Source organism: Oxyura jamaicensis, chromosome 8 (genome assembly GCF_011077185.1).
Source record: "Oxyura jamaicensis isolate SHBP4307 breed ruddy duck chromosome 8, BPBGC_Ojam_1.0, whole genome shotgun sequence".
NCBI lineage: Eukaryota > Metazoa > Chordata > Aves > Anseriformes > Anatidae > Oxyura > Oxyura jamaicensis.
The window spans coordinates 9,835,307-9,857,329 of NC_048900.1; the positions used below are offsets into that span (position 1 = coordinate 9,835,307).

At 47.8% G+C, this 22,023-nt stretch overlaps 1 long non-coding RNA gene across 15 annotated transcripts in view; it reads right to left on the bottom strand.

Moving 5' to 3' along the window:
• Positions 1 to 6,107: 6,107 nt before the first annotated feature.
• Positions 6,108 to 22,023, bottom strand: part of LOC118170927 — a 31,519-nt gene continuing 15,603 nt past the window's right edge. For 5 of the 15 annotated variants that reach the window (XR_004752926.1, XR_004752925.1, XR_004752929.1 and 2 more), the window contains 4 exons: positions 17,959 to 18,091; positions 12,989 to 13,154; positions 10,766 to 12,339; positions 6,108 to 10,668 (listed from right to left, as the gene is read on the bottom strand). This is a non-coding gene — a long non-coding RNA (uncharacterized LOC118170927). Of the gene's footprint in view, positions 10,684 to 10,765; positions 12,340 to 12,988; positions 13,155 to 17,958; positions 18,092 to 22,023 lie in introns of all 15 variants that reach the window. The other 10 variants (XR_004752932.1, XR_004752930.1, XR_004752934.1 and 7 more) reach the window with 10 other exon arrangements.

Here is a 22,023-nt window from a genome sequence, read left to right on the forward strand (position 1 = left end):
AGATGTTTTATTTTGTGTTGGCTTTTTTTTTTTTTTTTTTTTCTTAAACATCCTTTGTTTTCTAACAATAAATCATATCCCGAGGCAAAAGCCTTTAAAAGGACTGGGCATGGAGTCTGCTTCCCTTCCCGGGCTGGCGAGGCGGGCCAGCAGCTGACAGCAGCCATCAATCTGCAGCTCTGCCATCCATCCATCTTTATCTGTCAGCGCGGGACGACCCCGCGCCGGCCCAGCCTGCCACCCCCTCCGGACACCCAGCCCTACCCGTGCCCCAGTAGGCAGCGGCACCAAAGCTGTAATGCTACAGGAGGCGATCGCATCTTGTCCGAGCAGAAGGTGCTGGTAAATCCAACAGCCCACTTCTGGTTGCACCTTCCCATGAGGTTTCAGAAATGCCAAGTCATTTTTATTATTATTTTTTCTCCATCGGTGGCTATTTCTACCTCCCGTTGTTTACTGCCCAGGCTTCTAGGTTTGCTATTAACATTCACACTGCCAGGAGCCAGCAGTTTATGGTGGCGCCTACGTCTTCTGTTTACCTTCTTTAATATTGTTCCCCAAAGATGCTCCATTAAAGCCCTCTTAACTGCTCTACCTTGTTTGTTATCCGGAATATTGGTTGCTCTCCCAAAGAGATGGAGGTGGTCCAACTCATATGCTCCCCCTGAAAGCAGAGTTGATTCTCCATGAGTTGCAGCACCTCTGCTTCACCTCCACTTTACACCTTTTGCCCCTTGGTGGTCTCTCTCCCCTGTCTGCTTTTGCTTCCAAGGCGTGCGGGCCCTCGCGGCCGATTGTCTGAACTTTCCTCTCCTTCTGCTCCCTCCTGAGGTCCCTCAAGTTCTTGCTGATCTGAGAAGTATTTTATGAGGCAATTTCATTCATGCCAAATGTGTCATAACCGATGGATCCCTGCCTACAGCCAGCAGAGCCCCGCTCAGCCGTGCAGTGATGTGAGCTGTGCTGGAGCCAAGGAGACCGCACACAGGCCCGTCGTCTTGCTGTCCCCTCTGCTGCGCCTGGTCGGGCCAAAGGTTTGCCTGTGGTCACGCATGTTAGTTCCATCAGCCACCACTCACTCTCCTCCTCTAGAGAGAGGGCATCAGGCTCAAAATGGGCCATCAGAGATTGTTTAGGTGTTTTTGGTGCTAATTCAAGGTGAAGAGCCATGCTCCGGTGCCTCACACCTTTGCCACAGACACAGGCCCTTGCCCTCTGCTCGAAGGTTTCCACACAGCATGGGGGACATGGTGCTGTGTCCCTGGGTTGGGGTCTCTGCTGGGGGACAAGGCCTCAGCCCCTTGGGGCACACTCTACTCCAAAATGGCAGCCAGACACATTTCCTAGGATGTCACAGGTGACCAAAGAGGGGACTGTCCCCAGGCAGGGCCACAGCACATGGTCCCCAATGCTACCATGGTCTGCCCCATCCCACAGCCCGAGGAGGACGGGGCCACCACACGTCTCCGCTCCCTGAGGTGGGGACGTCCCCCAGCGTGGCTGGTTTCCTCTGGGGACAGGGGTGCTTTTGGTGTCACGAGAGCACCAGGCCAGGACGGCCATTTCATGGGGAGGAGGCATGGGGATGGGAGGAGGTGGGGGTTTCTTGAGGAAAGGGAGAAACCTCCAGGCTGGAAACCCCTTTGTTCCTAATTGTGCAGTTCTGCACATGCAGTGGGGCAGGAAAGGGGGACGGCGCACTGGGGTCTTGACATGGAGCCGCCTGCAGTCATCCCGGCCCCTCTTAAAATGTCCTAGAGCACTTGGCTTTGCCTCAGATTAAGTCCAGTTGCCCAGGCTGGCGTGTACCCGTACACAGGCTAAATGAGAACCACCCGTCCCACTGCCGTCCGCCCAGCCCTCCTCCTCCTCCTCCTCTCCCGCACAGGTTCATTAAGGCCTTCCCCAGTGAAAACAGGCTGCGTTTTGGGGGGACTGCCGAAGCGTTTGATATTTTCCACTCTGCGTGTCAAGGGCATTTACAGTCGGCGTCAGGCTGTTCCGTCAGTCTGAGGGAAGCACTTTGAAGTGTTTGTGGTAGAGGCCACATGTGCAGTCAAGATGTGCTCCCCAGCCTCTCGCTCCGTTTGCATTCCCAGCACCATGTGACAATGAACAACACGCCTTAACCCTTTCGCGCTGCTCGCAGCCTGCGTTTCACTTCTTGGCAGCATCCACAGGGAGCAAGAAGAGGCAGCGCGGTTTGGATAGGCATGGCATGGGGCACAGCCCCACTGAAGAAGGTGATCTGATGGAGGTAAAAAGTCTCAAAGCTTCTGGCAAATCTGACGCTAATCCCCACACACTCCCGGAGGGCTGCCAGAGGTCCCACTTGGATGATGGAAGTAGCATTGCTTGTCACGAGCATCGCTGGAGCTGGCTTCCACCCTTGCCAGTCCTTGCAACAGGCCCCAAGTTTTACCCGAGAAGCCGCATGGAATGAGTCCCAGCGGTGGTGACACACCAGGAATGCCCACAATGACATTGCTGCCTGTCCTCCGGCATGACGGATGGCACACGATGAAATGTCAGCCGGCTCCTCCTGAGCAGTGCGTGGGGCGAGCAACTGCAGCGAGCTCGCCGTGGGGGCTGTGGTGTGAGCCCAGCAGTGTTTTGAGGAGCTCTCCATGGGGCAGCGGTCAGGGATGACTCCAATTTGTTTGTGTAGGGCTCGCACAGTAGTTGTGTAGCGCTCTGCCATAGCTGCAGGCTTTACATTATTTTCACATGCCCAGAGAGCGCCCTGGAGAGGGGCTGCCTTTAAAATGAAGCAGGAGGACCAGCAGGCAAAGCAGAATAGCAGCCCCCAGGCCATATGCCTCTGCTCAGCCCCCTAAAAAGACTGCTGGGACAGAGTGAGGAAATTCGAGAAACGTGGCATCAAGCGATGCTTCCCTGGTGCCTGAGGGGCACCTTCACCCCTGGCTCTCCACAGCCCCTGAGCAGGAGGTGGGGGCTTCTCCAGGAGGAGACATCGGTCCTGGTGGGTGGATCATCCATGTTCTGTCAAGCACCTGGCTGGTTATTAGGAATGGGGCTTGGCTTGCACCTCTGGAAGTCCCACGAGATATAAACTCAACCTTCACCATCACGCAAGCCTGTCTATGCCGGGGGCTGAGCTGCAACCTCCATGGGGTGGTTTTAATTCTGAGCAGATTCCCAGTTTGATCCGCGCAGCCTGGACCCACTGCAGTGATAAAAAGGACGTGGCAGCCAACAGCAGAGGAAAGAGAGCAGTGGGAAAGGCAGGGGCCTTTCTGTGCAAGCTCAGAGCTCAGCAGCTATGAGCTAAGGGGACAGAGACGTGAGCTGCAGAGATGCAGGTCCCACCCTTTGCTGCTGCCTCGAGTACAGCAGTGGTTTTTGGGAGGGAGCACTTGATCCGACCCCAGCACTCGACTGCTCGCTCGCCTCTGTGTTCCTGGGGTGGTAGGCAGAGCCGTGGCTGCTGGGGCAGCATGGATCCAGCACAGGGAGGCTGCTCCAGCAGCTGCAGCATTAACGTGTGGCACACAACAACATCATCTTCCTTCTCCATTACTGCACTGCAGAGGGTGGAGGCCTGGAGGAAGGGTGTCATTGTGCTGGCTCTCACTCGGCAGGGAAAAGAAGTCTTCTGGGCCTCAGCTTCCTAGAAAAGCTGAAGCCAAGGCATTATGCAGGGGAACTGACCTGTCCTCCTTCCCTGAAAGCCCCCTCCCTGCAATCAGTTTGAGTCCTGGAAGCTCCTGCCTTCTGCCAAAACAGGGCAGGTGGAAGGGGGCTGGATGAGGCAGTTTTCAGGCCAGTTCCCCAAGAAAACAACACTGATGAGCTAACCCTCTACCCTGCAACACCGGTGTGCTAACCCTCTATCCTGTGCTCCCTTATCAGTTTTGAACTGGTTGGCAACTTTTGAAACCCATTTGGTCAAAAGCGCAGACTTCTCAGAAGCAGTACGTTAATGACAATAAAATACACGTTCAGAGGAGACAGATCCAACCTGGGGGCCCAAGTGAAGGGAAGATGAATAAGCTCACTTTTATTAGACATCAGGAGGTAGATGCAGGAAAGCTGGCTTCATTGATTTCACAGACCCTCTTGCTTTTATAGCTCTGTTTCAGAGCAAAGGGGAGGCCTAGTTTCAAAACTTCACCAAATTCAGTGGGTGAGGATTAGGTATGTTCGGCCCATCTCCTTCCACCCCACAACCTGCTTTCCTAAGACCTAAATGTGCCTCAGGCACCAGCTGTCCATCACCCATCCCAAGATTCATCCCCGGCAGCGTGCTGCGCCAAGCCTCGATGCCAAGGACATGTGAGATAATTTTGGCTCGGGTCATGGCTGGGGAATGAAGGCAGCTTCCCCTTTTTGTGCTCGTGACACATTGTACCTGTTTACAGCCCAAAAGGCGCGTACAGCTGCGGTCTGACCTTCTGGTCCCCGGCACAAGGTGTATTAGGGGCTACATTTCACCCTCGTATAAACCCTTTAATCAGGGGATCATAAAGTGCTTTGCAAAAGTTTGCTTATTAATCCTCACCACGGTCCTGGGAAGAAATAAGAGACACAGGGGGATCACCTCATTTGCTACGGAGACGGGGCACTTTCTGGGGTGAAAGAGAGGCATTCAACAGATGAGAACAGCACTGTTCAACATAACACACCGGCCAGAAAAGAAATGAAAGGAATTAAAATTGTGGTGAACGAGGGGAGATTTAGGCAGGCATAGTGTGATTAATCACACTGAAACTTGGCTAAGACAACGGGGAAAGGCGCCATGTGATTTTTATCAGGCTCTGTTAATGCTTCGCTCATGCCCCAGTGTGACAGGTAACACAGCACCCCATGAGAAGGGGCTGGGGCAGCAGGATCGGGACACGGCTCGGGAGCAAAAGAGCTGGGCAAAAATTCCGAAAGCACTGGATGGGTTGGGGCTGTTGGACACGGCCCCCTGCTGCCACCAGCCTCGGGCGCGTGCCTTTGAACAGCACCTACAGCGACCCATTGGCCGTGAAGTTCTTGCTCCCTGTGACTGTAGGGACCCAGCCCATATCCCAAGCCCACCGTTGTTACCCGCTGCTTACAAATCACACACACTCCTACCCCTGCACCCAGGTGCTTTTTGTCGTTCCCACTGCTGAACTGCCATTGCTGCAAGCAAACAAAACAAAGGCATGCCTGGTTGTTTCCCCGCAGCTTTATCTTCTCGTGCAGCCGCTGCGCCGTGGACTGCTTGTGTCTCTTCAAACATAACTTTCCTTGAAACGTCTTCAGCTCAGCCATGCCTTCCAGTAAGCTGTACGTGCAGACAATTTGCACAAAATCAGAGGCAAGACACAGCCGAGTAATCTCCATCACCAGTGAACTCCAAGGTAGTTTACAAACAACCCAGAAACTATAATGGGAGACTCTGAAAAGCAAACACTGCAGAGTGCAAGATGTACACTGCCTGGTCCTCAAAACAGAAACATCCCAGATGACAATGCTGGCAAAGAAGAAAAGGTCAGATCAAGCTATCTTTTGCTCCAAGATTTCATGAGACATGACTGTGCCAATCCTTCGATGCTGAGACTCATTTCAGAGCAGATTATCCAAGATCGAAGGATACTACCAGGGTCTGGGCACACCACGTAACTGTATATTGCTTTGCAAAGGCTGCCAAATCAGATGGCAGTGCTTCTCACAAACCTGCGCAGCTCTACATGATGGCAGGAGGGAGAGGGTGAGATTATACAACTTGAATAAGGCAAAAGCCCACAGACTTTCTTTTTGGGGCACAGATAACTTCAGAAATTATCAGTGCTGGCTCTGCCAGCCCTGTGCCTCTGTCCAGGCCACATACCACTCTGAGGTAGCTTTTGTATCCTCACTGCAGTGAAGGATTTTATCCCACTAGGGTTTATTATTCTTTTATAGACTGAAGGGCTTCAGCCTAATCTTTCAACAAACAAAAGGAATCTTTCAACATTTCAATGCTGTTGTAATTGGCTCCAAAAATAGCACCCTCAGAGCCACATTTCTTAATCTTCTCAAGTCCAAGGATTAACCTTTTTTTCAGAAAAAAAAATCCAAAGACCAACTTGTATATTTTTAACATAGTAATTCAAATAAACAAAAGACTACAATTTGAAAGTTAATCTATAGTAGCTTTTATTTTCTCCCATTTAACTTGTGTGCTTGTTTCTGCGGCCACTGGAGGGGAGGAGAGAGGGTTCACTATTGTTTCATGAGCCACCACTGGATGTTTTATGGACCACCAAAGACCCATGGATCACAGCCTGCAAAACACTGCTTTAGAGATAAATAAGCTCGTTACAGGAGGCCCTTGCTCTCTGCTCTGCTTTATGGCTGGTGGTGCAGCAGACTGCCACATTTTGTCTTTTACTCCTTTAGGCTGCCCACTGAAGGGCACTGGTCATCTCTCTCCAGGTGCTCTGTGTTGCTCACTTCATGCTGTCCTTGCAATACCTGTGCACTCAGATTATATGCCTGGATCCACGCCATGCTCCTGTGTACTCCAACCAGGTCAGCTCCAGGACAAAGTGCCACTGCCCTAGGGATGCAGAATAATGCTGGCTTGCTCTTTATCTTAAAAAAAAGACAGCATGCAACCAACACGTGCAGCCAACCACCCTTGGACAGGATGACTTGTCTCCACTGCTCCTCGGTCACCTGAAGTGGAGCAAAACCTGCCTTGGTGCAGCCCTCTGTACAGCCCTCCAACCCTCTCCCAACCTTGCAAGCAGACACCTTGGCACCTCCAGCTGCCTTTGGACTCTGTTAGTGTTGGCTGGCTGGGACTGATTGCTTCCCTCTTCTTTCTCCTTGTTTCATTAACTGTCACGTTGGAGGTTTTGATCTTCCCTGGAGCCAAGCCCTGCCAAAAGGTTTACTCTATTGCAGTGCTCCGTTTCACATAATTGCCAGAGAAAGCTGTGCAGTTGGTAAGGACCAAGGTAAGGAAACACACTAGATGCACTCAGGATATAGCATTCACATATTGTACTTTCATGAAGGTATAGCAATGGAAACATTCCCTATTTTGATTGTCCCAAAGCCACAGGAAAAAGGGAATTAAGGGAATTGATATGTCTGGGACAGATGCCAGCTCTGATTTACTCACATTTTTACCCTGATCTGAAATTCCTTGGTTAGAGATGGAAAACTTTTATGGAATATGTGAACCAAATCAGGCCGTGTAAGTGCTGGGAGCCAGCTAAGAGCTATCTCAGCTGGCACAGTCTGAGAAACATAAAAACAAAGGAACTGACAATCAACTGGGCAACAACAGCTCTATAAGAAACTTCTCTTCCTACAGAGGGTTCGGACATTCCAGCATCACCACGGCTAATACCCGCATTTGCAGTCTGCCTTCTGACCACAAAGTGCCTAAGGTACCAGAACACCAGTGAGTTAGGATGTAGGGGTTGGCTTGGCTCCTGGAAAGAGGATGTGCTTTATCATCAAATCCCAGCATGATTTGGGATGGAGAGGCACAGAGCGGTCAAGCCAGAGTGGCGAGCCCAAAACAGGGTTGCCTTTGGAAGCAGTATAAAAAGAAAATATCCTTGCTAACATAACCTCGCCTTCTAGTTTAACCACCACGTTCCCTCAGAGAGTGCAAACATGCCTGCACATATTTTAGGCAGAGCAACCCACTTAGGAAGACTTAGATGCAGCGTAAGTCCAATTAAAGCAAAATGGAATGAAAGTCCCAAATTGTTTCAATGTGTCAGAGTGAGGAGTTTGCAAACCCACTGGTTATTGCGAAGTTGTTCTGGGAAAAACAATTTCTGTATAGATTCCATCCCACTTTGCTGAACTCCGTGGGAGATTTGCCATCCGCTTCAGTGGGAGAAGGACCAACACATTTAAGTAAGATTTAATCATGCATTAATTAATTGTGCTTCAGGCTAAATGTACTTGCTCTTATGCTCCAAACCTGCAATGAATTTTCTACAGAAAGGTCTCTGTCCCTGCAGTGGTGTCCACGGAGCTCGTACCAGCAAGGTGGAATTACAAGATCCCCTTCCACTGTCCGGAAACACAAGAACATCTGTCTATGTGAATCTTGCTGAGATTAACATGAGTTCAGTCAGGAGCAGAGTTTGATGAAAATGCCTCATTAGATATCAAGCAGGGGCTTTTCTTTAGCTCACTAATACAATAAAATAAAATGGAAATCGCCCTGCAGAGGAAGGAGCTTGCTTGGTTGTGATGGCTCTGCTCTTTGGGAAGGTGAGTACAAAAACCACAATGTTATTATTGCTAGACCAACCAAAACAAAACACAAAATTAGGCAAATCCTTAATGCAAGATAACATCCATAATTCTTTCTGTTGTTTAAGTTCCCAACCATCAGACAGTGTGGTTGAAATGTTTTGCCCACACCACCGACCTCTAACCTTCGTTCAAAACAAGGGAAAATAGGGAAGGCTCTTTCTTGATTTATGAAGTAAGGTTTCTTTTGTGTGCATTCCAATATTAACAGGACCCCAAAATTTGGGTAGGGTAAGCTTGATTTACACCAGATCAGATGCATCATCTATGGTTCCCCCAAGGCTGTGCTCTGCTCTCTAGCTCAGCTCTCTGAGGCTTTCTTACACAGAGTTACTAAGGGGCAGATACTGGCATGGTTTTGTTGTGGCTTAACCCCTGCAGGCAGCTGACACCTTTAACTCGCTAGAAAGCCATTTGCTCCCTATGTAATTAATGTCCTTCAGCTAGAAAGTTTGCTTTCAGTACAAAATAAGCTCTTTTTAATCACCTCTCTTAAGTCTTTCTACTTCATCTCATTTGGTTCCTATAGAAATCGTAAGTCTTCCAGAACTGCAAATTCTGTTTTCCAGCCAATGCTAGGAAAACTGATTTTTCCACTACCTTCTGAGATAGTATTTGCATATAAATACTGTTCCGATCTCTGAAAATATAGCTGAAATTGTTCTTATTATTCATTATACTGGAGACCTTCCATGTTTCCACAAGCAGCTGCTTCATTTTTAGTTCCTTTCCACGTAAGCAAAAAAAAAAAGACCTCCTCTTTGCTTCTTCGTTAATCCTCAGCTCCTTTTTACATGCAGTTCTTCACCAGAACTCTTTGCTTTTCAAAAATCAAAGAGAAAATAATGAGATTCTGATCTGAAATTGGCACTTTCTTGGCCAAAACAGCACTCCTCGCCCTTGACCCATTAAGGTTGGTAAAGTTCTAAAAGTTTGTAGCTAGTCTGGAGAACTAACTCTTCTCAAAGACTCCCTATTCAAAGCTGAACAATAAAAGTGTAAGGGCTCCAAAAGACATAAAGAAGGCTGTCAGGGATCTTCGCCATGGTTTGGGAACCTCTGTGTTAAGGAAGAGAGAAAGCGCGTGGGGTTGCACGTCTTTTCTGTGTGTGAAAAGCTCCAGCGAGCTGAACAAAAAGTGACAGAGTTCCTCAGCAGGGTGAACATCTCACATATTAAAAGAGGATAAAAGAGACCTACTGTGCAAGTCAGCCAGAACCAGCAAAGCTGCTTTTTGCTACATATTACACATTTCACCCCATTTCAGAAACACACACTAACGGTATTGCTCATGCATTCACTGAACTTCCTAGACCTGTTTCTGGCACTTTTTTCCACCTCTTTTCTCTGCTCTCCTCTCCACTTCTGGGGCTGCACCTCACTGCTGTGTACACACATAGGATAGGACTTGGGGTGTAAAACAGGACTGAAACATAGGAAGGGACCACACTCCCCATTAGGCAGCACAACAGCAGGGCATGACTACAGTCAGCAGTGTTGATGTGCAAGTCATTATCTCTGTTTCAAAGTGTAGGGGAGAACCAACTTTCATTTGTACTTGGGAAGGGCACCCAGAGAGGGAGGTGCAGTTTCAGCAAGCTGCTTAGATGGCGAAGAGGGGGGAAAGAAGAATTTTCTTACTCTCCCCTATACGGAGCACTTCTGAAGATCCCACTTGTTTTGAACACCATCCCAGTCAAGAAGCAGGCAGAATAGAGCACTAGATGAGAGCCACATGGTGAGATCAACTGGTAAAAACTTCTTTGTGTTTTTGCATCTCTGCTGCAGAGCACCCAAATACCAGAGATTCATGAGCATTTGCAAAGGATTTACTTTTTCAGCATATCATTCCTGAGATTAGCATAGAAACTTAACAACATAAACTTCAGCTGTCCCCTTGTTGCCTCCTCACACACTTCTGTTTTTCAGGATCTTCTCAGCTGTTGACGAAGAGGTTCTTCTCATTTAGAAGAGCAGAAAACCAGGGGTTGTTACTGTCCTCATCAGGCTGTGAGGTACAAAGAATTCTTGAGATCGTCCTCTCTATCCCTATATAGCAGCTATAGCACTAGCCAGGAGCCTATGTCTTTTCATCTGCCTACTTAGCTATTTTTTTTTTAAATTTTCAGGCCTTGTGCAGCTGGAAGATGGCTGAAACAGTACAAAGAAGGGCCATGGATCTCTGGGTTTTGCAGCCTCAGCACCCATGGAAAGAAGACCTGACACTGATGCTGTCAATCATGGGTGAACCTTCTTTCAGAGGAAATGGAGACACGCTGGGAACCTCCCAAGAGAGCAAAAGAATGCTTCCAGACAGTCAGGTGGAACAGCCTGCTGGCTCCATCAACCTGAGGGACTTGGCAGCCTCCTCTGCTCCAGCTGGCCAGGATCCTGGAGTCTGCAAAGCTGAAGGCAGAATTACTGAATTATTGGGAGAAAACAGATCACTGCATGCGCTGATAAGCAGTGATACCTACGTATGTATATGCATATACACACATACATTTATACACATCATGGAGTCAGCAGCACCTAGTAGACTTGCAGGATATATGGACTTCTAGCAGGACGTAGACCCCTCTGTCTTATTCTGTAATGACTAAGCTGGTCTCTGCGTTGGGCATGTTAACTCCGCAGAAGAGTTCTGACATCTTCCTGGAAGAGATTTCAAGATGTATTTTTATTGGGTTTTGTAGAAGAAACACTGACTAAATGCTCCTATCTGAAGCTTGCCCAGCAGCCTCACATTCCCTGGGTTCCTCTAAGTCTGAATCCTCAAAGTCTTTCTGTAGCAGAGGCCAAATCCCACTTCCAGCCCCAGTCTGGGCGCCAGGCTTGCTTGCTAGGCTCTAGACTTCTTCAGCCCAGAGCAGAGTTCCTGCTTACGTCACTAGTAGTTGGCCAAGTGAAAAAGAGAACAATACAGCCTTTATAGATTAACAATATTTCAATTTACTGTAATTTATGCGGTATATAACACGGCTCAGAGGAAGAATCTGAGCTCTGGGATCCTCACTTTTTCTATCTTTTCTTTCTCTTCCATCTCTACCTTTCCCTTCCCTCATCTCCTTCCTTCCATTTCTATCTTTTTACCCCATTTTCTCTCCTTTCTGCATCTCATCCCTTCCAACAGTTCCCACTATTGCTCTGATGGCTCCACTCCCATACCTACCGCTATCTTATCTGCTAAAATCACCACCAACAGAACATCTAGAGGAAATGTATTCCAGAGTCCTGGAAGGTGATGCATGGAACAAGGAGAGCAGGACTTGAATGGCAGGAGGACTGGGATATGCAAGAGAAGTTACAGGCTGCAATGGCCTGGTGTACGTGCATTGTTACAGGCAAGGGAGAGAGATCACTCTCAGCAGTGGCTGAAAAAATTCTCTGCAGCATTTCTGCCCAGAAAAATTATATTTCAAAGTCATGAGAAAAATAAATAGAAAAATGTTTCATCTTTGGAGTGTTTGATCTTATCTGGAAAGAACGTGTGTGTACATGGGTGCATACATCACTGTTGTTATTTTATGAAAGAGTGTTGTTATAAAACTTCCCTTCCTATTTTGCATAAATCTCATTTTTCAGACATGTGGTCACTGGTTCAGGGAATATTTATTGCTAAATGCCTTCGTTTTTGCAGACCCAACTTTTCTTGGTTTCATTCTCAGGACTATTTAGTATAACCAGAGCCTTTGCCACAGATGTCCCAGACACTGCTCTTAAAGAAATAATCCTGACCAAAATTGGTACTTTGGCCTGTGTGAACTGCTAAACTTCATCACAAAGCAGCAATTAGGCTCTAAGTTCCTTACAATCTTTGCCTCTTCAAACCTTATTAGTTAAGTCACATGGATGAGTGTAGCTATGGATACAAAAGCAGCACTCACAGCTTCTCACGTTTGTTCAATCTCATATCTGGTTCTCTTCCAAAAGTCAATGACCCAGCTGACATCTGACGTGCTGCCTGCCTTACCTGGATGCAAGCTCAAGAAAGGGGAAATCCCTTCTCCACCACAAGTACAGCCATCACCAACACTGAGAAGCTGCTTCTCCCACACCTAGAAGTTACTGTGCAACCTAACAAAACTTGTCTGACCCTGATAAATTCCAGTATACCTACCATAGGGTAGCTCTTGTCTTGTTTCGTTCTTGTCTTTTCAAGGCCACCTGACAAATAAAAATACTTTCTGAAAAGAAAAATCACTGGAGCTCACCACTCCTGGTCTAGCCAGCCCATATTTCCCTTCACTCTTTCCCAGCCACCTGGGACAAGAGTTATCCACCCGTCATTACACATAAGGACATGCTGCCAGGTCCCAGAGGCAAGTAAAAATGCACACTGATTTCCTAGTATTCAAGGTATTCTTCAGTTCATGGAAAATCCTCCATCAGCCTTCAGGAGAGTTAGAAGAGGTAATAATAGGCAAGATGAAACAAGGGGCTGGAATTGTCAGGGCCCCAAGTGCACCAAAAAGCCTTGCAGCTTTTTCCCCCTCTTCGGCACTTATCTCTCTGTTGCAGAGCCCAACTCTGATACAGTACAACTGAGAGCTGGAATCAGACTGCTGTGAAAATGGTGTGAAAAAGCTATGAGAAGCCTCTGCAGGGCACTTTCCCCACTTCACTTGGGAGCTGCCTTGAAACTCAGGCCCTTACCTTTGGTCTTTACCTCAGCAATCACATCCAGGAGCTGGTACCCAAGCCCTCCTTTCTGCTGTGCACTTACCATACACTAGAAGAGACAATTTAAGCAGCCACACTGGTCCCCATCACAAGTGGGTGATGATCCTGTCCTTCAAGACATCTTCGCAGACTGGAGGCAGAGCTGTTCATGACATAAGCCACCTTATGTCTTCTCCAGGACAGGAACATGCTGAAGATCAGACCTCTGCCTTTAAAAAACAACAACAACAACAACAACAACAACAAAACAACAACAAAGAAACAAGGAATAAACCATCTTTAAATAAAATCATAAGGAACTATGACCCTTATGAATGCTTCCTAAAATCACTGGGCTCTTTGTGCTAACATTATATTTTGACATCACCTTTCTTTTCATTAAAGTTTTCTGGTCAGCATAAAATGATACAAAAGCACAGAAAGCCATTCCCCTTTCAGGACAACGAGGATCAGAGATAGTGAAAGCTCTTCTAGATCATCTGTTTCAGAGCAGGTCTCTATCCCCCAGTTTTCACTTGCTGGAAAGTTACCCGGCCATATGTTTGCAATTAAAGTCTCAGTTCCTCACAGGCTCATGGCAAATAGTTTGCTTCACCTGGGTCACATCTCTAAAGGGAATTCCCCCAGACAGGATTTGCAGGACATATTCGGTGGCAGCTCTGACATCGGTATTAGCCATAATGGAATCCATGTCAATTATGAGTTCATCCATTCGTTTTTCTATCCAGGCCTCCCACTCAAATTTCAGAGATCCCCTTCTAAAATGCAATTTGACCCATTTTGGAAGGGAGAGAGTTCCTTAGTCACTCCATTTGAGACCAATTAGGCTGTTTGATTTGGGATCCTTTATCCCATAGTGCTCTCAGCCTGTCTGTTCCAATAAATGTTGCAGAAAATCCCAGTGTCTGAAATCCCTGCAAGCTTCATGGACCCTATTTCATATCCAGTAACTGCACTCCCTTTACTCCTCTTTCACCATCCTGAGTCAATCACAGACTCTGGGGTTACTCTGTGTGCCAGCTCCATCTCCCTGAACTGCCCTTCCACTTCTTGCCCGGGAAAGTTAGGAGGATGAGGAGGCATGACTGACTTGTCATGCTTTTTCCTGGCTTAAGAGCTTGAAGTGAACTCGTTTGTGGCTAGCCTGCCCCACAATGCATATATGCTCTCAGAATTCACTTTTAATCGACTCCACTGATTTGCTTGAAACAGTAATTAAATCATAATGATGTTCTCCACCTGACTGATGGAGAGAAACTTTTTGCTCAGGCAGATAATGACAGGACAGGGGGGAATGGTTTTAAAAAGAGGGGAGATTTAGATTAGATGTTAGAAGGAAATTCTTCACTCAGAGGGTGCTGAGGCACTGGCACAGGCTGCCCAGAGAAGCTGTGGATGCCCCATACCTGGAGATGTTCAAGACCAGGTTGGATGGGGCTTTGGGCAGCCTAGTCTGGTGGGTAGTGTCCCTGCCCATGGCAGGAGGGTTGCAACCAGATGATCTTTAAGGTCCCTTCCAGCCCAAGCCACTCTGTGATTCCTCTCCAACCATCTGATGGATAATCCAATCAGCCCATGAGTAATTCTCCCCATTGGTGAGAATTTCAAAGCAAGGAGCAGTCACAGATTTTCAGTGAGTATCAGAGTTCAAGGCCTTTGTTTTAAGTTTCATTCACAGATGTTTCCAGCACCTCAGAGCCCTGTCGAACAAATCCATGGGTGTGGACTCAAGGCTGATAATGGAAACAAGGTCACAGGTTGTGACATGACACCTACCTGCTTTAATTCCGCAGTCTTCAGAAGTTCTCCACATGTTCCAAACCAGAATAACTTGCAGTTTGTGAATTCAGAGTACTCCCACAGTACAGAAATAATCTAAACTTACTATAATACGAACCTTTGATTGAAGAACGAGCACATATTTAACTGTCATCACAAAGAAGACGGCTTTTCTCATTAGGGGCTCAGATGAATTGTTACGGTAAGACCAAACCTTGTTAGAGGAGAAGGGCTGGAATTGGTGCTTCCCCTTCTGAGCCTCCGTGAGTGACCCTGAACTTTGGGTGAGGGAAGTTGGTTTCAGAATTCAAACCTGAACCTGACTCTGAAGTTGGCAGCTTGCCCCCTCTTTCAGGCAGCAGACCTAAACCAGCTGAAGATCTGCAGGGCCTTGTGCTGCAGGGAGCTCAAAATCCAGATCTGGATTTTGCAGCCTGGGATCATCTCTGACTTTCCCGGCTTGTGAACCGCAGTTCCATTTGCTTTACGTCACTCGCCTGTTTGCTTTGGGGAAAAAAATATATTTAAAAAAATATAAATCAGTAACAATCCGAAAGACAGCAATGCTGTCCCAGCAGCTTTCCTCCTCACAGAGCAAGGAAGAAGTCAATTAAGCCCAGCAGTACCCACATCCGTAGCCCTTTGGGCCTCACAGCATCTTTTCCCTCTTTTCTCTGTCTTTGTTTTGTTGGTTTTTGTTTGTTTGTTTCAATTTTTATCACTTTAGCTTGTGCAGTCTGAGAGGCAGGGGACCTTGGTGGTGTCCTTGGAGTGTTCACTCAGTTGGAGCACACCCAAGAGGTGGTTTTGAAGGCCCCTGAAAGCCTCCAAGCCCCCATGCTGTGTGCATGTTTTGCAGAAGGGGGATGGCTGCAACTGGCTCTGCACAATTTGCCCTTGCGGACAGGTTTGCCTGCCAGCCAGAATGGTGCTGCGAGTAAGGCACCGCCACCTTCATCCTCCTCCTCTGTCTGCCCTGCTCTGCTTTTTGGCCATGGAGAAAGTAGTTGTGCTGCTAGCCAGGCTCTGCCCCTCTTCCGGATATCTCCAGGCTCCCAGCGGTGCACAGAAGCAGTGTTCTTAAAGTTTCCTGAGCCTGCAGCGCTGCCGCCTTTGGTGGCCTTCCTTGCACATCCTGAACCCAGGCACTCTGCCACCACCCCATGCAAACCAGACATCCAGGCCTCTCTGCCCTGTACACTCTCATAATCAAAGCACACATCTCCACTCTGCAGCCTTACAGGAGCTCTAAGTTAGGGCTCATCTCTTCAGGGACATCTGATGGTCAAAGCCTGTGACACGAGGGCTATGCAAAGTTTTTTAGCGTCGTTACTTTTTACAGTAAGTTTTCAGTAGGTTGCATAAACCTTATAGATAGGTCCAAACAAAACAATGCAGTGTTCAATGCGTCCAAATCCTCCTTTTCATCACCATTCCTGAACAGCCAAGGGTTGTTGACACATGGGTCAAGTCCCATGGATAATCTGGAGTCCTCTTCCTGTGCAGGACTTCTCCACTCCTGGGAATCTACCCTGCAAGCTGCTTCATTCTGCTTTTTCTCCATTTTTAACCTTGGTGGTTCTTCATTGAACCTAAAGTTCCTAGGTTGAACCTAAGGTTGAGCAGAAGGTCCTTGCCTTGTGTTTCTTTTCATTGTCTGCCTTCTTCTTTCTCTTCCGCTCATGAACTTTCACACGATTTTGAATTCCTTTGCTATTCCAGTGTGGTTACCCACATATTGGAGATAAGGTAATTCATTGAAAATATAGTCAGTCATACTATATTGATACATGAACACCACTTATTTTCTGAAACATTCAAAAAATATAACCAAATACATTTCTTACTGGAAAACATGAAATTTCAGAACACTCAAAAACTGTAGGAACAGAGCTTTCTGGCATTATAAAAATGATTCATTTTGTGAAAGACTGGGTTTTCTTTTCTTTTCTCCAAAAAATACTCAAAACAGGTACTTTTTAATGTTTGCATGAAAAATACTATGTCTTGTTTAAAAATTTTCCGACAAAGAATGTCCACTAGGTCCCGGAGCCGGGTGCATTCCATGGTCACAATCCCTACTGACGGTGGTGAGATTAGTTACGCTTGGTAAGAGATACAATGAAGAACTAACAGACATGCTTGCTGTTCTGCGTTTGTCCCAGCTTCCCTCTGCTGCAGGCACCCCCCTGTGCTCTGATCTCTTGGTAGGAGGGGACACAGTATTTGTTACTGGTTTAGCACCAACCATGGAGCTCCATTTCTTACATGGCCTCCCAGGACAATCCCGGGTTCTTATGTGCAAATGAAATATGGCTCTGTTTGTGCATGCTGACGGGCCCTCTCTATGGGCAGCTTGCAAGGAAACTCGCCCATGGCATTCTGGCACCATCCTGAGCCCATTACCTCTGCTCCTGCTGCTTCTGCTTCCTCTGGCATTTTCAGCGATATCGTGGAATGAGGAGTGAGCCCCAGAAGAGGTGCATACCTATAAACATGGCACTTGTCCTGCTGCTGCTAATAGCTACTGACACTTGGTTTTCCACACCTCCGTATAGGTGAATTAAGCTTTGTTGTGCAGAGCTCAAAACCAATCACCAGACTGAATGGAAACCAGATTCTGATGATGTTTGGATCCAAGGCAGGAGCTGCGCTTTTGATATTGCAGCTTAAACCTGAGTGCACAAACAATCTTGGCTCTCCTCCCATTGCAGTTTTCTGTGCTGCCAAGCCTCAGTATTAAAAAGTCAGGAGGCAGGCATAAAAAGGAACAGAAGAAAGGAAGAGAAAGAACAAGAAATGTGACACACTTTTACTCGTCTTCTAGGTTTCTTTAGGCTTTCGGATACAGTTGTCTTGTGCTAGAAATGTTTCCATAATCACAAGGACTAGGAATATAATCTTTACGAACAGAAAACATGAGATGCTTGAAAAATCACACACCACCAATGACCAGTGCCTCATCATGAGCCCCAAACCTGACAGTGAATCCATAGTTAGCAACATCAAGACCTGTAACACTTCCCCTTCTCATCAGTGAAAAATGTTTCCTGTTCGCAAAGCAAACTTTTATCCCTGAGGTAAGAAGCACATCGTAATGCAAAGGTTGTGAGATATTTGTCATCAACCTCTCTTTTAAAGAGAAACCAGCATGTTGCAGCAAAGGCCATGTCCACCTTGCTGAAAAACAAAGTGATTAATGACACTAGTATGTAATAATTAAAAAATACTCACTGAAGGGGATCGGGAGCCACTCTTGACTTGGGTAGAGTATTGGTCAGTTGGATTGGAAATCTCTGGGACATTCTTTAGGGACGTGGCAAAGCACAGGGGGGTCCTGGCCTTTGAACAAGACTCTATGACTGTCCTGTAATAACGAAACATCACAGAAATAATCACATCTCAGCAAGAGCTCCAGTTTTCTGGCCAGAAATGTTAAAAATCCTCAGCACTGAGGGTCAAATTTCCACAGTCACCTTGCATCAGCCTGCCTCTGCTCCCCGTGCAAAATCAGTCACTGGCGGTAGGAAGAACAGCCTGTGCTTCTGAAAATCCCTTTCAGACTGCTACAAAATGGTTCTTCAATTCGTACATCAGCCTAAACATTTATTCCTCAGAAGTGGCTTTGTTCTCCATTCAAATTTTGCTTCCCAGAAATCTGAGACGGAGGAGCAAAGTGGCTTTGCCCATGCAGCCAAAAGTTTGGTTCAGAGCAGATCCCGTACTCCACCACGAGGCCCAGGCAATGCCAGCTTACACACCGTGCCCAAGCTTCTGGTCTCACCGAGGCTGCTGGGGCAAGTCCCTGGGAGTCCACTGCTTTCTTTGGGGCCTGGACTTCATACGTATTTAGGCTACCACTGAGTTCAGAGGCCATTCCTCTCAATGTCAGGACCACAGCCCTCCTAAAGAAGGCATTAGCTACACTAAGAAAACACAGAAATCCCAGCCTTTGCGAAACTAGTGCAGGAATTTTCCCTTAGTAACAAACCCCTTAGCATCTTTTGTTTTGGAAAACATGAAAATGTTTCCATATAAATTTTTCCAAAATGCAGCCCTCAGGATTCTCACGTTGCCCTGACGCTGAGAAATCCCTCTGCTCACCCCAGAAAAAGAAAAAAAGGACGGCCCGTGGAGCGTCTGAAAGATGGCAGCATCCTCAAGCATCCCTAGCCTTGGGGTAGAAAGCTAAACCTCGTTATCCCTGTTTTGATCCCAGGTTCCCAGGGCTTTGTGCCAGGTTGCTGGGGGTCTGGCATCTCTGGGGGGGGGTTTGTAGGGATTCTGGAGCAACGCTCAGGGTGTCTGTGGGCTTCCTGTCCCACAGCAGGACTGAAGGCAGCACAGGGGCCCCAAGCCCTGCACAAGGAGGCAGCCGGCTGGCAGGGGAGCAGGCTGTGCTCCCGCAGGCTCGTGGCTGGGGCTGGGCGGCAGCTCACCAAAACAGAACCACTTTGAGAAGGATTTCAGCAATGACGACTGACGATTTCCTGACGATGAGGAAAGCTTTCCATTAGAAATGTCCCAGACAGTCCCGACCTGGAGGCAACAAGGCACTCCGGCGAGGTAGAAATGTCCCGAGTGCAGCCCAGCTGCGATGCGGTGAAAGCACAAGGCTCAGGAACTCGCCCTGAGCCTCTCCGCAGCGTGGGCAGACTGGGACCCTTTCCAAGCACCTTACCACCCACCCTGGGACTGGCTGTTGAGTTATCCCAGGCTCCCTCCATACCTCTCTGCAGAGATGCTCACTCCCTCCTTACAGAGGGGCTGAGAAACCCTCCGGAGATGCCGGTCCCTGCGTTGACTTGGCCAGAAGGAGATTGGAAGCATCTCCCAACACCAAATGTCTTAACCAGGGGCTGTGCATGGGTGGCAGGCTCGTGCCACGCCGCGCTGAGCTGGGCTTTGCAGACTGCAGGGTGCCTGGCCCATCCAGCCCCCGTTGTAACAGCTTTTTCCCCCTCGGGCTCTTTCACGCCTCCCCGTTTGCCTGCACCTCAGCGTGTGCTCACACATAAACAGCACGGAGGCGGTGGGTCCCCCACTTACCACCAGGGCCAGGCTCACAGCTTGAGCTCACAGATGGCCTCCACGTTCTCCCTCCTAACAACAAGGAGAGCACATGGGCGGCAGCCACCACACAGGGAAAGGAGCTTGCTTCCCCAAACCCGTAACTGTCCAATAACAAAAAAAAAAAAAAAGACAGGCCAGGAACCCCTCCAGGCATCTCGGGTGGCTTTTTAATGCAACATGCGGGCAGAATCGCTGTTCCAGGTTTTGCTTTGAGCTGATTTCTTAAGCACATACACATCCAAGCCTGGGCCTCCAGCCCCCTGGCTTGTGCAAGAGCTCTTTTGTATGTAAAGTCCTGATGTCCATGTCACAGATCTCATCTGCACCACGCAGAGGGCTCTGCACAACACCGAGCAGAAAGAAATGGCACAAAATCTCTTGATAGATCATCTGTGGAAGGCCTGAACTCCAGCCAAGACAGATAAAAATAAAATAAATTAAAATAGTTGTGTGTGTGTGTGTGTGTGTGTGTTTTATGAAGGGAACATTTATATTTTTAAACTAGGAGTAATTGTATTCTGTATCTGAAATGGCATCTGAAAGTGATTTAGTGGAACAATGTGGTTTCTGATTGGTGCTTGAACTAGTTCCAGAACATTTTTTATAATAAGCATCATAAAGATCCCAATTATCTGATCCTTTTCCCTAACATGGTCAGAGAGGATGTTTCCAAAGAAAGGGCTTTTGGGTTGTTTTTTTTTTTATTATTATTATTATTATTTTTCTCATTTGTGGCACTGATCCTGCAAACATTTACATACATGCTTAATCTTGTGAGTAGCCCCAGAGAAGTGAACCAAGGCAGCCCTCAGCAGCAAAGCTAATCGGAGAGTAAACTACTAATGTTCACATTTGCTAATCAGGACAATCCATAGACTTTCAGGGAAAGGTCTGCTTGTTATTCCCAGAGCTGTTCAGGATGCATTTACGATTCAATAAAGGAGGCCCCAGCATTACCAAAATAATTACTTACTCAAACAAGCCTGTAAAACTCAAGGACTGCCCCAAATAAAATGAGGCTTCCCCCCCTCCAGTTTAATAACATAAATCTAGTGAAATGCATCTTGCTGCCATAAAATCAGTTCTACATGCTTTAGAAGCCCTTGATTTACTAAGTGGGCTGGGAGGTCAGATCCTGCTCAGGACTCAGAGGGCTGAACACACGGAGAATGGTTTCAAACCTGAAAGTTTTGTCTGCCCGCAGAAACGGAAAGCAGCTCCTATCTTACCCTGTAACTTCGCTCTCCAAAGAGAGACGCATGAAAGCAATAGGCAATGCTACAAATTAAAATGGAGCCATTTGGGTGATTACTCAGTGAAGAGAATAAATAGCAACCCTAAAACCCACTGCCTGTCCCAGGGGGGATTGGCCCTGCAGAACTGGCTCTGGAAGCAGCACCCGCCTTGCGCTGGGAGCCTGCAGGGGAGCTGGCTGCCGCATCCTCCCTGTTGCCTTTCCCAGGCAGCCCTCACCGGGCTGCAGGCACGGCTCCAGCACGCGGGGCACGGCACATCTCCTGCCACCAGCACTGCAGAGTGAGGCCGGGCATGGCTTGGGGGGGCAGGAATTACCCAGGCTGCTAGGATTGGCACTGGGGCCTGCTACGGGACAGATGATTTCTGTCTCTGCCTTCTTAGAAACATCTCTTCCACTTCTCATCCCCCTTCTTTCCTGAACTAACTGGCTTTGGCTAGGTCCTTCCTGCCACACGCCACAAACCAGGAACCACAGGTCATCCCAGACACCATGTCTGTTCTCCTTTCAGCCATCAGTTTCCTTCTGTTTTGATGAACGTAGGCTTTAGCATGCTGCAGAGGATCATGACTGGGCACCTGCAGAGGTTCTTGTGTTAAAAAGGCTGTGTGTGACATCCCCCTCGGGCTCCTCCCTTCATAGAGTCTTTTCCCACTTTCTTCTTGTCTGGAAGAAGGAAACTGTCGTCTGTACAGCAAAGAGGAAATGTCCGAGAGGACAGCAAGGGAAACTGCCCAGCAGTTGTCCTTCTTCAGACTAGCTACAGCCATGGGAAGGTGTGAGGGATTAAGCATCCTGCTTAGCCTCCAGCAGCAGGACAGCCAGAGCTCCAGCAGTGGGATTGTGTTTGTAGACAAGAGGAATAGGGAAACAGCTTTACAAAATGCCAACTGTCTGTTTGTGGGTAATGAGCTGATCGAGACCATAAACCATTCCTTGCAACACTGTTCCACGCTCTCTGCAAACCCACA